Source organism: Schistocerca serialis, chromosome 3, assembly GCF_023864345.2.
Source record: "Schistocerca serialis cubense isolate TAMUIC-IGC-003099 chromosome 3, iqSchSeri2.2, whole genome shotgun sequence".
In the NCBI taxonomy this organism is placed as follows: Eukaryota; Metazoa; Arthropoda; class Insecta; order Orthoptera; family Acrididae; genus Schistocerca; species Schistocerca serialis.
In genome coordinates this window covers 264951115-264963152 of record NC_064640.1, presented here as the reverse complement: position 1 = coordinate 264963152, position 12038 = coordinate 264951115, and the positions used below count along the sequence as shown (strand labels likewise).

Sequence of the window (12038 nt, the reverse complement as noted above, 5' to 3'; positions counted from 1 at the left end):
GACCTGTTGGAGCGTTGCCGCTCCGTTTTTCGTCTGCTGCGGCTCTGGATGTTCCCTCTGTGGTCCGCGCCCACCAGTCCCACTTCTGGGTGTTCCATCTTCGGTCTGGTGCTCCTGGCAGTCCGTCAGGGGCTCGTTTACCATCTCCATGTCTCTGGTTCTTCTGTTTGTGTAGTGTTGCAGCTGGCCCCATTGCTCCTTTAACAATTCCAGAGCCAGATCCCAGGCTCTGCTTAGCTGGTACCCTGTGTCACGATTCATAAGATCGTCAGCCATTTTAATCTCAATCGATTCTCTTATAACACTGTTCCAAAATCTGGGTGTTTGTGCTAGAATCTTGGTATCCTCATACTTCATGGCATGATCTAGTTCTAGACAGTGTTCAGCAATGGCTGACTTAGTCACCTGTCTTAATCTAGTGTGCCTCTGATGTTCTTTGCACCTGATCTCCACAGTTCTTGTCGTCTGGCCAATGTAGGACATGCCACATTGACAAGGTATATTGTAAATCCCTGGTTTTCGTAACCCCAGGTGCATTGGCTCCCCACCACTATGTGCACTGTTGCGCAAGACATACAATGGCCAGTCACTCCTGCTGCAGGTTCAAATCATGGTGCAAGCTAAGTACACAAATGTAGCTCAACAATTAATGTTGCTTGTAGTTAATGCTTGGTCAACTACTAACATTTTTGGTCTTGATGCTTTCTTGCTTTTCAATTTTCAAATTCAGGACAGTTAAATCTAATTTCTAATGCAATTCCATTCATGAAAACAAATGTGTTGCATGAAAATTTCAAACAGATGGTTGACCTTCCTTAGGTTGTGCTAAGAATTTTCAGGCACACATCTCACTGAATCATTTGGCAGTACCTAAGTTCAGTAGAGCCTATCCAATACCATTCACCACGCATGAACAAAATTATGGCAGAACTAAACAGACTGCAGAATCTGGGTGTTACTTCCCCTGTCTTTTCTAGCCAATGGGTGGCACCTATGGTTATTGTACAAAAGCCTATTGGTTGCTTTGGTTCTGTGGTGATTGTAAGTCTCCCATTCATGACAAACAAATGGTGATTTTTGCTCAAGCACTAGGTATGAGGAACTGTTAGCTAAATTGGCTGGAGTTCAGTATTTTTCAAAAGTTGATCTTGCTTACACTTGTTTTCAGTCAACTGTTGATGATCCCACAAAACAGTTTCTTGTGATCAATAAATCATTTGACATGTACAGATATTACATATTGCTCTCTGGGCTCCTCTGGGCTCTCTAGGGCTCCCACAATTTTTCAGAGGTATCTAGAACAGCTCATCCAGGGTATCCCTAGTTGTGTCAATTATTTGAATGATTTGTTAGTTATGGGGGCCATGTGGGAGCAGCACTTGTACAGTTTCTGACTGATGTTTGATCAGTTGCAAGCCAATGGCCTATGTTGTAATTTCACCAAGTGTAGTTTCTTCCAGCCAAATGGCAAGTATTTGGGCCACATCTTACTTAAAGACAGGCTTATGCCAACACAATACCACATGACCACCATTATTAATTTATCAGTGCCTAAGAATCTTAAGGAGTGCAATCTTCCTCTGGACAGAGTCAATAATTATGCAAAGTTCATTCCAAATGTTGCTCATATTTTCCACCTGCTTAATCAGTTATGTAAAAAGGGTGTTCCGTTTGTGTGGTCAGAGACATGTCAATGGGCATTTGTGCAACTTAAAATGTGTCCTGGGTCAGCTCTATGTCTGGCAATGTTCCAACCTGGTGAACAGTTAACACTAGCCACAGGTGAATTTGACTGTGCTGTTGGTGCTGTCCTGTCACATAAATTTGCTGACAGTATGGAACAACTTATTGCATTAGCATCTAAGAAATTGAACTCAGCACAGTGAAATATTTAGCAGATAGAAGAGAGGTGTTGGCCATCATTTAGTGTTTCTGGAAGTTCCATGTCTACCTCTACCTGATAATGGACCACAAGCCCCTGCTGTCATGTTTTGGCCCCCATGCAAAACTTCTGGACAAAACAGTGTTGCACCTGCAGTGGTGGGCATTGTTTCTTAGTAACTAGACTTATGACATTTACTACAGAATTACCACACACCACCCTACTTCTGGTTCCTGTCTCATTTGCCCTGATGTGGATTTTGACAGACATGAAACACTGTGTTTTGCCTTGGACACGAACAGCAGTACACCCTTGATGAGTTTCCCAATGTAGCAGCAGAAACAAGTCAGGACCCGCTCCTTTGCAAGGTGTCTGTGGTGCAGTGGGGCTGGCCTAAACATTTGTCTAAAGATGCAGTCCCAGAGTGGTGCACTTGTTTTTTCCTCACATAGAGACTTAATGTTATGGATGGAGTCATTTTGTTAGCAATGGATGAGGTAGCATGTTAGGTGATTTTCCCTCCCACCCTCCATCCCTACATATTGCAACTGCTCCACACTGCCCGCTGGGGAATGTGCTGAATGAAAGCAATGGCAATGCATCATGTATATTGGCTGGAAATAGATACAACCATTGAATATACCATCCGCAACTACTACGCCTTGGCGCATAACCAATTGGCCCCAGCACAGGGTTTTAACTCACGGCTGCCCTGACCACTCATAGCAAAGAGTACATACAGATTTTGCCACCCCTTTCCCAGGAGCAGTGTGACTGCTCATCATTGACACTCTTTCAAATTTCCCATATGTAGTGTGGATGTCTACAACATCCTCCACGGTCAATGTCTGGGTCTTATCTACTATCTTAGCTACTGAAGGGGTCCCAGCTATATCGGTTTCTGGCAATGGCTCAAAATTTATGACCTCAGCATTTCAGAATCTTTGGAGATGTAATGGTATGAAGCACATGACCATGGCCCCATTTAACCTAGCACCTAACTAAGAAGCTAAGTGGTTTTTTGGATGTTCAGGTCACAGATGAAAAAAAATCTTGATGTTAGCGAAATCAAGGGATGAACTCAACAGGCTCCTGATCATGTAGCAGTCCACCCCTGTCAATGGACATAGCCCAGCCGAGATTTTGCATGGGGTCTGACCACGTACCCTGTTTGACCTCCTGCAGGCTCCTCATCCCTGCACCCCAGCATATTATCAGGCCAGCTCTCACATGTGGGTCTGCACATTCAGCCAAAATTCCAGGTGGTCCCAGGCTGTCGTGATTGCAATAGGGGGTGACAGATGTTCAGAGTGGCAGCCGAACGGGAGCAGCTGATCTGTGGCCACAATCAACTCCAGCTACAGTACAATGTGCCACCCCCATATCCTCCTTGGGCACTGGACTCATCTCAAAACTGTATTAGCCACTGGGTCTGCTCTTTCCCCCTCCACCCTCCACTCTGGTGCAAGGCATCAATGGGAAGTAGATACTGACAAGCGATGGGAACCTATGGAGCTGGATCCCCTTCCTCCAATTGCAACATGCACAGCTCCTGTCCCAACCAACTGATGCCACCCCTGTCACAAGTGACAGTCATTTCCCCAAGGGCCAAACAAAGGTGTTACTGAGTCAAATCAATGCAGACCTCCCACTCTGGCCATGGAGGACAAGCTACTCGAGCCATTGTCAAGGATTTTGGTTTTGTCCACTCCCCATCATTGACGCAGTCAGCATAGATTGGGCCAATTCTGGTCCTATGTGTTGATTAATGGGGAGAGGAATGTTGTATATGAAGTGATTCGGATTCCCAACCCAACACAGGCATGGACGTGTCAGAAGTATTAAGGGTGAGAGGGGTGGCTGGCACTATCCAGTGGTGACTGTTTGCAGCTGGCCTGTGGCCTGGGCTCACAGTGCAGCTCATTGCTTCCTGTACTTTGTAGCTGTTTGTATCATGTCATTGCACAATCAAGTTGACTCAGTTTGTTTTCCAGTTCAAGTGGTTACTGATTTGCAACTGTTGTATTTCTATGCTGACTTCACTACAAGTACACCCCACTCTTGTTAGTGCTTCATTCACTTCATGAACACAGTCTATTATGGACTTATTGTAATGTGTGTTAATTTGCCTGAGGTTTGGGGTATCCACTGGAGCAAATGATGATAAACAGTCTACCTACACAATGCAGGATAGACAACTTTCTATGCTCAATTTTATTTTATCTGTTTTATCAGAAAACAAGGATACACTGAAGTACTTTCCACAGAAACTGAGAAACACCAAACAAGAAATACAAATCACAATCCTGTGTATCCTTGATAATCATGATCACATGTCAGTGACCAAATATTCAACCACTAGCTACACAATCAGCTATTTTTACAACCACTTTTCAAAATAACCTTAGAAGTCTCATTGCAATGTTTTATTAACACAAGAGACCAACTGTGAACTACTTAGAACCCAAAAATCTGTGCTTTCAAGCTACACTGCTGGCAAAATATAATCAGCCAGAAAAATGGAGCCATGCAAGTGTGTATGTGTGTACGCATATAGCTCTAAGGAACTCCTTTTCAATTAATTTAAGAAAGAATAGTTTGATTTACTTCCACACAAACCACAGGAGCTCAGGTTATTGACCAAGTTATTGAGGTTATTGACCAGGTAATAAAGCTATGGAACTCTTTAAAATTTCTTGGTGTTTATGCTGATAGCTAAGCTGGGAACATTGTGTTCTCCAGACACTAAAGTGGCTGTCATCAGCATATTTGCTTTAAGAGTGAGCTCTTAATTTGGTGACTGAAGTATCTGAAATTCAGTGTTCCTTAGCAATTTTTATTCAGTAATGTATTATGGACTATTATTCTGGTGTAAGAGGCCAGTGTAAAAAAGAAAACTCATCACAGTACAGAAAAGAGCAGTTTTTATCATGTGTGGGGTCCCTCCCTTCAAATCTTCAAACAACTTGCTATCATGAGTACACCTCAGTAGATGTACTCTCCATGACCATTAGAAGAAAAGACAGCCTCGACTCATAGCACAAGAATTTGGTACTGGTACAGTATGAGGTAAAGTATGCTGGTGATAAAATTTTCAGTCCAGTCCTAAATAAGATTATTACTGGGTCAAATCAATGCAGACCTCCCACTTTGTGATTCTTGAAGTAGTGACAGTAAAAATACCAGAAGATGAAATATTGCTGTCCCAGATGGATGCTTAAAAGATGATGGAATAGTATGTCTTTTTTTAAGCTAACTTGAAGAAGAACTAACTTGACACTTCATTTTACATTATGGAAGAATTGTTTTGCAGGAAACTGGACATTTAATATGATGCTCTCATGTTCCTCATAGCCTTGGAAATTCCAGTTAGTTGTCTGTGACAATATGCATTTTAATTTAAGGTGGCAAAGAAAAAATACTGCCTAACACTGTTTTTGTTAAGCACATTATTTGACTGCAAGGTTATTTTTGTTGTACTAATTTTTATTTATAGTCTGTGTATTACTATTTATTCTGGATGTATGAAGTTTGTTCCTTATCCAAGCAAACTACTATCAAACACAGATCTATGGAAGATGTATACTATAAATAAATAAAATAAATGATCATCTCATTTACAATTTAATCCACATTAAACTGAAATATTTCAATGACAAATTTTTGCCTACTGGATTTTTTTTTTATATAAAAGGAAGGTAAAGTAATGTTTATCACCCCACTGAGAATGAGGTCATCAGAAATGGAACACAAGGATTTGGAAGTAAGTCAGCCATGTTCTTTGAAAGGAGCCATCCTGTGTTCATCTTGTGCAGTTTATGAAAATGGAAAACCTAAATCAAAATAGGCATACAAGGATTTGAACTGTCACCCTGAATGCAAGTCCAGTGTGATAACCACTGCACTAGCCTAATCAGTGGCTTTCCTGCAATACAGCTAAGGCATATGTTTGTGAAAGTTTATGGCTTTAATGGAGGAACAAATAAATAAGTCTCTTCATCAAACACAGTGTATGCAATTCTATGTGAGACTAGATAAACTATAATAAATAACCACAGAACATGACTGAAGCAAAGTATGAAAAAATGGTTAATGAATATACTTTGGGTTGCATATTAATACAAATTTGAAATAGAAATCATATTTTTCTTAAACATTTAAGTTCACTAATAACTTCTGTGTTCCTGATAGATTTTGACACTGAAAACACCAGAGAGTTCTATGGAATGGTATTCTGGGAAAATTGTTCATTAAGACATATCATATTCTTCTACAGAAATATGCTTTAAGTGCTATAGCAATAACAAATGCCATTTATGGAATGTAGAGAAACATATAAGATACAATGATGTTAGAATAGTTAGGGAATATGTGATAATGAAGGTTTCTGTATTTCCGACATGTACTATATTACATGTACACTCACTGTACACCATGTAATCCTACAGGATCAAATAAAATTCAGTTCAATTCAACAGTGAAGTGGAGGTTGTATGTAGCACAGAACACATTGACTGGACAACAGTAGTACAAGTTACAGAATAGGCTGAGAACTCATTTACAATCACTTAAATAAAACTGTTTCATTGGCAGATCACCAGAGCATGCCAGGGGGGCCAATCCATGTGGCCTCTATAAGCAGACCTGTGAACTATATGGATGTAAGAGCCCTGAAATCCTGCATGTAGTGAGTGAAGGTACATTATTAAGGACTACAGCTGGAGTACTCCCTTGTACTTTATGTTAAAATATCAGACATACTAACAGCTCTTATAGACTTAATTGCTAAATCCTGTTCACAATTTGAAAATAATCATAGTATTTATAAATATGAGACCAGGAACAAAAATTACATACATAATAAACCCTTTAACTTTATTCTTGTAAATAAGGAAATGAGGTGTGTTGCTATGAAAATATTTCAGAGCCTCCCTTGTAAATTGACAGACTCAATAAACAAAGAAAACAGTTAAAAACAGTTTAAATCATGTTTGTTTGACAGATCTTTCTACTATATATCTGGGAAAATTGTTCATTAAGACATATCATATTCTTCTACAGAAATATGCTTTAAGTGCTATAGCAATAACAAATGCCATTTATGGAATGTAGAGAAACATATAAGATACAATGATGTTAGAATAGTTAGGGAATATGTGATAATGAAGGTTTCTGTATTTCCGACATGTACTATATTACATGTACACTCACTGTACACCATGTAATCCTACAGGATCAAATAAAATTCAGTTCAATTCAACAGTGAAGTGGAGGTTGTATGTAGCACAGAACACATTGACTGGACAACAGTAGTACAAGTTACAGAATAGGCTGAGAACTCATTTACAATCACTTAAATAAAACTGTTTCATTGGCAGATCACCAGAGCATGCCAGGGGGGCCAATCCATGTGGCCTCTATAAGCAGACCTGTGAACTATATGGATGTAAGAGCCCTGAAATCCTGCATGTAGTGAGTGAAGGTACATTATTAAGGACTACAGCTGGAGTACTCCCTTGTACTTTATGTTAAAATATCAGACATACTAACAGCTCTTATAGACTTAATTGCTAAATCCTGTTCACAATTTGAAAATAATCATAGTATTTATAAATATGAGACCAGGAACAAAAATTACATACATAATAAACCCTTTAACTTTATTCTTGTAAATAAGGAAATGAGGTGTGTTGCTATGAAAATATTTCAGAGCCTCCCTTGTAAATTGACAGACTCAATAAACAAAGAAAACAGTTAAAAACAGTTTAAATCATGTTTGTTTGACAGATCTTTCTACTATATATAATAATTTATGAGTAGTCCCAATTAAAATATTTAAATGTCGAATAAGACTGATATAAAAGCAAGTCATGAAAATGGGCAACAAGTAACCTAAGTTTGACTTACATTGTGTATTTTATTTGTAAAATAATTTTCACATTCCTCATCCAGTACATAAGTCTATTAAGAAGACACAATGGACAAGAAATTTTATTCATTTCTAAACCTATTTCTCAAATATTTTGAAGCCAGCTTCCCCCCAAAGACAAATGAAAATCAAATCAAATGTAAGCAAGCATGAAGTTTGGGGAACAGCAGGGATTGGAGTATAGTGTGCCATAAAAAGCAAACTTTGTCTAGGACTGAGGGCCAGTACATACAAAGCAGTGGAAATACAGTGTAAGAGATGTTGTATAAACTAAAACTGTGTAATTAGGAAGGCCAAACACATGCATTATGTACAAAATTAACTGATAAAACAATACAACAGAAAGATATGGGAAATCACAAAATCTGAAACAAATAGGGACAGAAACTTGGAACAATCATGAGTAACACATTCATGAACAGGTTTTGGGTGCTATCTGTGGCTGACAAAGATCGTGAGGCGGATGCAGTCACTCACACTGTTCCAGAGGGAGCCTCTCAGCCCACAAGACATGGGAATTCACAGAGGGTGGAATTACTGGTACTTGGGAGCTCCAATGTCAGGTGTATAATGAAGCCCATTGGGGTACGACTGAGAAGGTTGGGAGACATCCACTGTGCACTCTGTGTGCATCCTGGGAGGACTCATTCCAGATGTGGAATGAGTGCTTTTGGATGTCATGAAGAACACAGTGTGCAGCCAACTGCAGATGGTGGCTCATGTTGGTACTAAATATGTGTGTTGCTTTGGATCAGGAAATATTCTCTCTGGTTTTGGGCAGCTAGCTGAAGTGGCAAGGATGGCCAGTCTTGCTTACAAGATGAAGACAGAGTTCATCATCTGCAGCATCATCAATAGGATTGATTGTCGAGCTTTGGTACAGAGTGGAGTCGAGAGTCTGAATCAAAGGCTCAGATGGTTCTGTGACCATGCAGGTTGCAGATTTCTCGATTTGCGCCATAGGGTGGTAGGGTTTTGGGTTCTGGTTAATATGTCGGTGTCCACTACATGCAGAAGGGGCTACATGAGTAGTGGGGGCAGTGTGGAATGGATTGGATAGCTTTTTGGGCTAGAGGCTCTGATGAAAGTGCAGAAGGGGCTTCAGTCTCAAAGAGTGCAAGATGAACACAGGACAAGAGTAGACATAGCAACAATCAGTATTGCAGTTGTGTGATCTCAGGTTTTCCTGGAAAATCAACTGTTTGTATGTTGTTGGGTGTCCAGCCGGGTGCAGTGGTTTTTGTAACATGATACTTTGACAGTGTACCTTGCTGTCACCTTCAGGCGATACCTGAAGAATGAGCGACTTTTCTAAATCCCGCCTCCTTTATACATTTATCAACCCCCACCCCCTCTAGTGCTTCCTCCACTGCTGGTCACATGCTACAATGGGTGGAGTGGTAGGTGGCATGATGTCACCAGATGCTGGGTATGAACTCTAGTCCCTCAGTATTTGTGTGACCTGCATTGGGGATAGAAGTCATTCTAGGTCTATGCCGTGACTTTAGTTGGTTGAGTGCTGGATACCAAGCTTTGCTGAGGGTGAACCCAGTGTTTCTGTTAATCAGCCCATCATCCAGTCATATTTCCCTAGCCTCCTTCAGAGCAGTCCCAAAATGATGAGGTCTGTATTAACACTTCTGTTTCTTCATGCTTCATGGAGTCCTCTGTAGCCACACAATGTTCTGCACCTGCAGATTTTGTTGTGTGCTTAAGTTCAGTTTGCCTTCTGCATTTCTTGCATCTTTCTTTGATTGTCTGTAAAGTCTCCCCAACATATGGCTTGTGGCATTTACATGGAATAAAGTAAACACCTAGTTTATGGAGCTCCAAGTCATCTTCACCATACCAAACAGGGCACATGTTTTTGGAGGTGGACAGAAAACACATTTAATGTTATACTGATCAGCCAGAACATTATGACCACCAACCTACTATCAATATAAACCCATGCAGGCTACAGCAGTGCCACCTGGTGAGAAATGACATAGTCAGACACAAGTGCAGTGCATGTAGTATCAGTGAGTGTGCTGTCCATAGGGAAGGTGTGTGATCTATATGAGTTTGACTGGGGGCAGATTGTGATGGCCTGAAGGCTCGGCATCAGCATTTTGGAAACTGCATGACTCATCAGGTGTTCAAGAAGTGCTGTGGTTAGTGTCCAACAAATGGTGAAACCAAGATGAAACTACATTCAGATGTTGTGGGGTTGGGTGGCCACTCTTCATTACAGATGTCGGACATTGCAGGCCAGGCAGACTGGAAAAACAGGACAGGAGGTGAATTGTGGTGGAACTAACATTAGACTTTAATGGTGGGCAGAGTACAAGTGTGTCTGAACACACAAGGCACTGACCACTCCAAACAATGGTCTTCTGCAGCTGATGGACCACGCATGCACCAGTGTTAACACAACAACATCAGCAGTTATGACTGTAATGGGTGAGTGGCTATTGGCACTGGACTTTGGCACAATGGCAGAGAGTTGCATGATCTGATGAATCCCAGTACTTTCTTCATCATGCCAATGGGAGGGCATGAATCTGTCATGTTTCAGGGGAACAGTTCCCTGACATCTGTAGGTATTGTGGGTGCCAACTCCTTCCAGCGACCTACCAAGGTGTCACTGCTTCCATACCATGATGAGCCTCCACCGTTATCTGCAAAAAAGGTGGCCATACCAGCCATTAGGTAGGTGGTCCTAATGTTTGGGCTGAGCAATGTACATCAAGCCAGGATTTTGCTGATGTTGTGGAATGCTTTCCCAGTGTGCAGCAAATATGCCATTGTCTACATTCACTCATATTTTTCTGTCCACTGGGCTTGTACTGTCTGCCTGAAAGTCATACTCACTAGAGCCATCTCACCAAGGATGAACATCATAAAAGTAGAAAGAGCTGCCATTTGAGAACAACAGAATGGTCCTGAAATAGTAATTCCACTTGCAGACAAAGGAAATGCCACTGTGCTACTTCCACTGTCAGAGTACAATCACAAAATGTATGACCTACTTGAGGATCCAGAATAGAACAAATAGAAGGGAGATCCAACCAACAGAGCAAAGAAGGAGACTATTGAGCTTCAGCACCTGTCCCTGTTGAAGGAAATCATCAAGAAGCTTCAACCATGAGCTACTGCATCAGCAAACTCTATGGCTCACAAATGGGACGTTCCTCTATGTGCTCTTGTAAGCAGTATAGGCATACCAATGTACCAACCGGGCACAGAAGCCTACATGCTTTTTCAGATATGTTGATGACATGTTCGTGGTGTGGCCACATGGGCGTAAAAGACATCAGGTGTTCATCCAACATCTGAACTCTCTGCACCATAGTATCAAAAATTTACCATGAGGATGTAAGAGAATGCCAAACTCCCAATTTTGGACATGTTAGTCAAGTGTAGAACTGATGGCACAATAGGACACAGTGTCTACAGGAAAGCCAACCACACTGATTTGTATCTCCTCACTGCCAGTTCAAATGGTTCAAATGGCTCTGAGCACTATGGGACTCAACTTCTCAGGTCACTAGTCCCCTAGAACTTAGAACTAGTTAAATCTAACTAACCTAAAGACATCACACACATCCGTGCCCGAGGCAGGATTCGAACCTGCGACCGTAGCGGTTTCGCGGTTCCAGACTGCAACGCCCAGAACCGCACGGCCACTTCGGCCGGCTCACTGCCAGTTGCCATCATCATTCACAGTGGGAGAATGTGCTATGTACACTGGCACACAGGACCCACAAAATGTCAGATGAAAAAACCATACCAGGGAAGCTTAACCGCCTCAAGAATGATTTCAAGGAAAAGTGGGCATGATGAAAGATAGATCTGATATGCTTTCAGGCAGAAAGTACAACCCCAGCAGATAGAAAATAATGAGCAGGAGAAGACAATGGTATATCTGCCATATGCTGGCAAAGTATCAAACAAATTCAGCAGAATTCTGGCTCAATGTAACATTAAATATCCACCTCCAAAAAGGTGTGCCCTATTAGGTATGGTGAAAGATGGTTCAAATGGCTCTGAGCACTATGGGACTTAACATCTGAGGTCATCAGTCCCTAGAACTTAGAACTACTTAAACCTAACTAACCTAAAGACATCACACACATCCATGCCCGAGGCAGGATTCGAACCTGCGACCGTAGCAATCTCACGGTTCCAGACTGACGCGCCTAGAACCACTTGGCCACACCGGCCAGCGGTGAAAGATGACTTGGA

General features: G+C 41.4%; 1 protein-coding gene across 1 annotated transcript in view; it reads right to left on the bottom strand.

Annotated features, from left to right (window-relative positions):
• The window catches only part of LOC126470040 (acyl-CoA synthetase short-chain family member 3, mitochondrial), a 324267-nt gene that overhangs the window by 132959 nt on the left and 179270 nt on the right, over positions 1-12038 (bottom strand). The window lies entirely within an intron of this gene.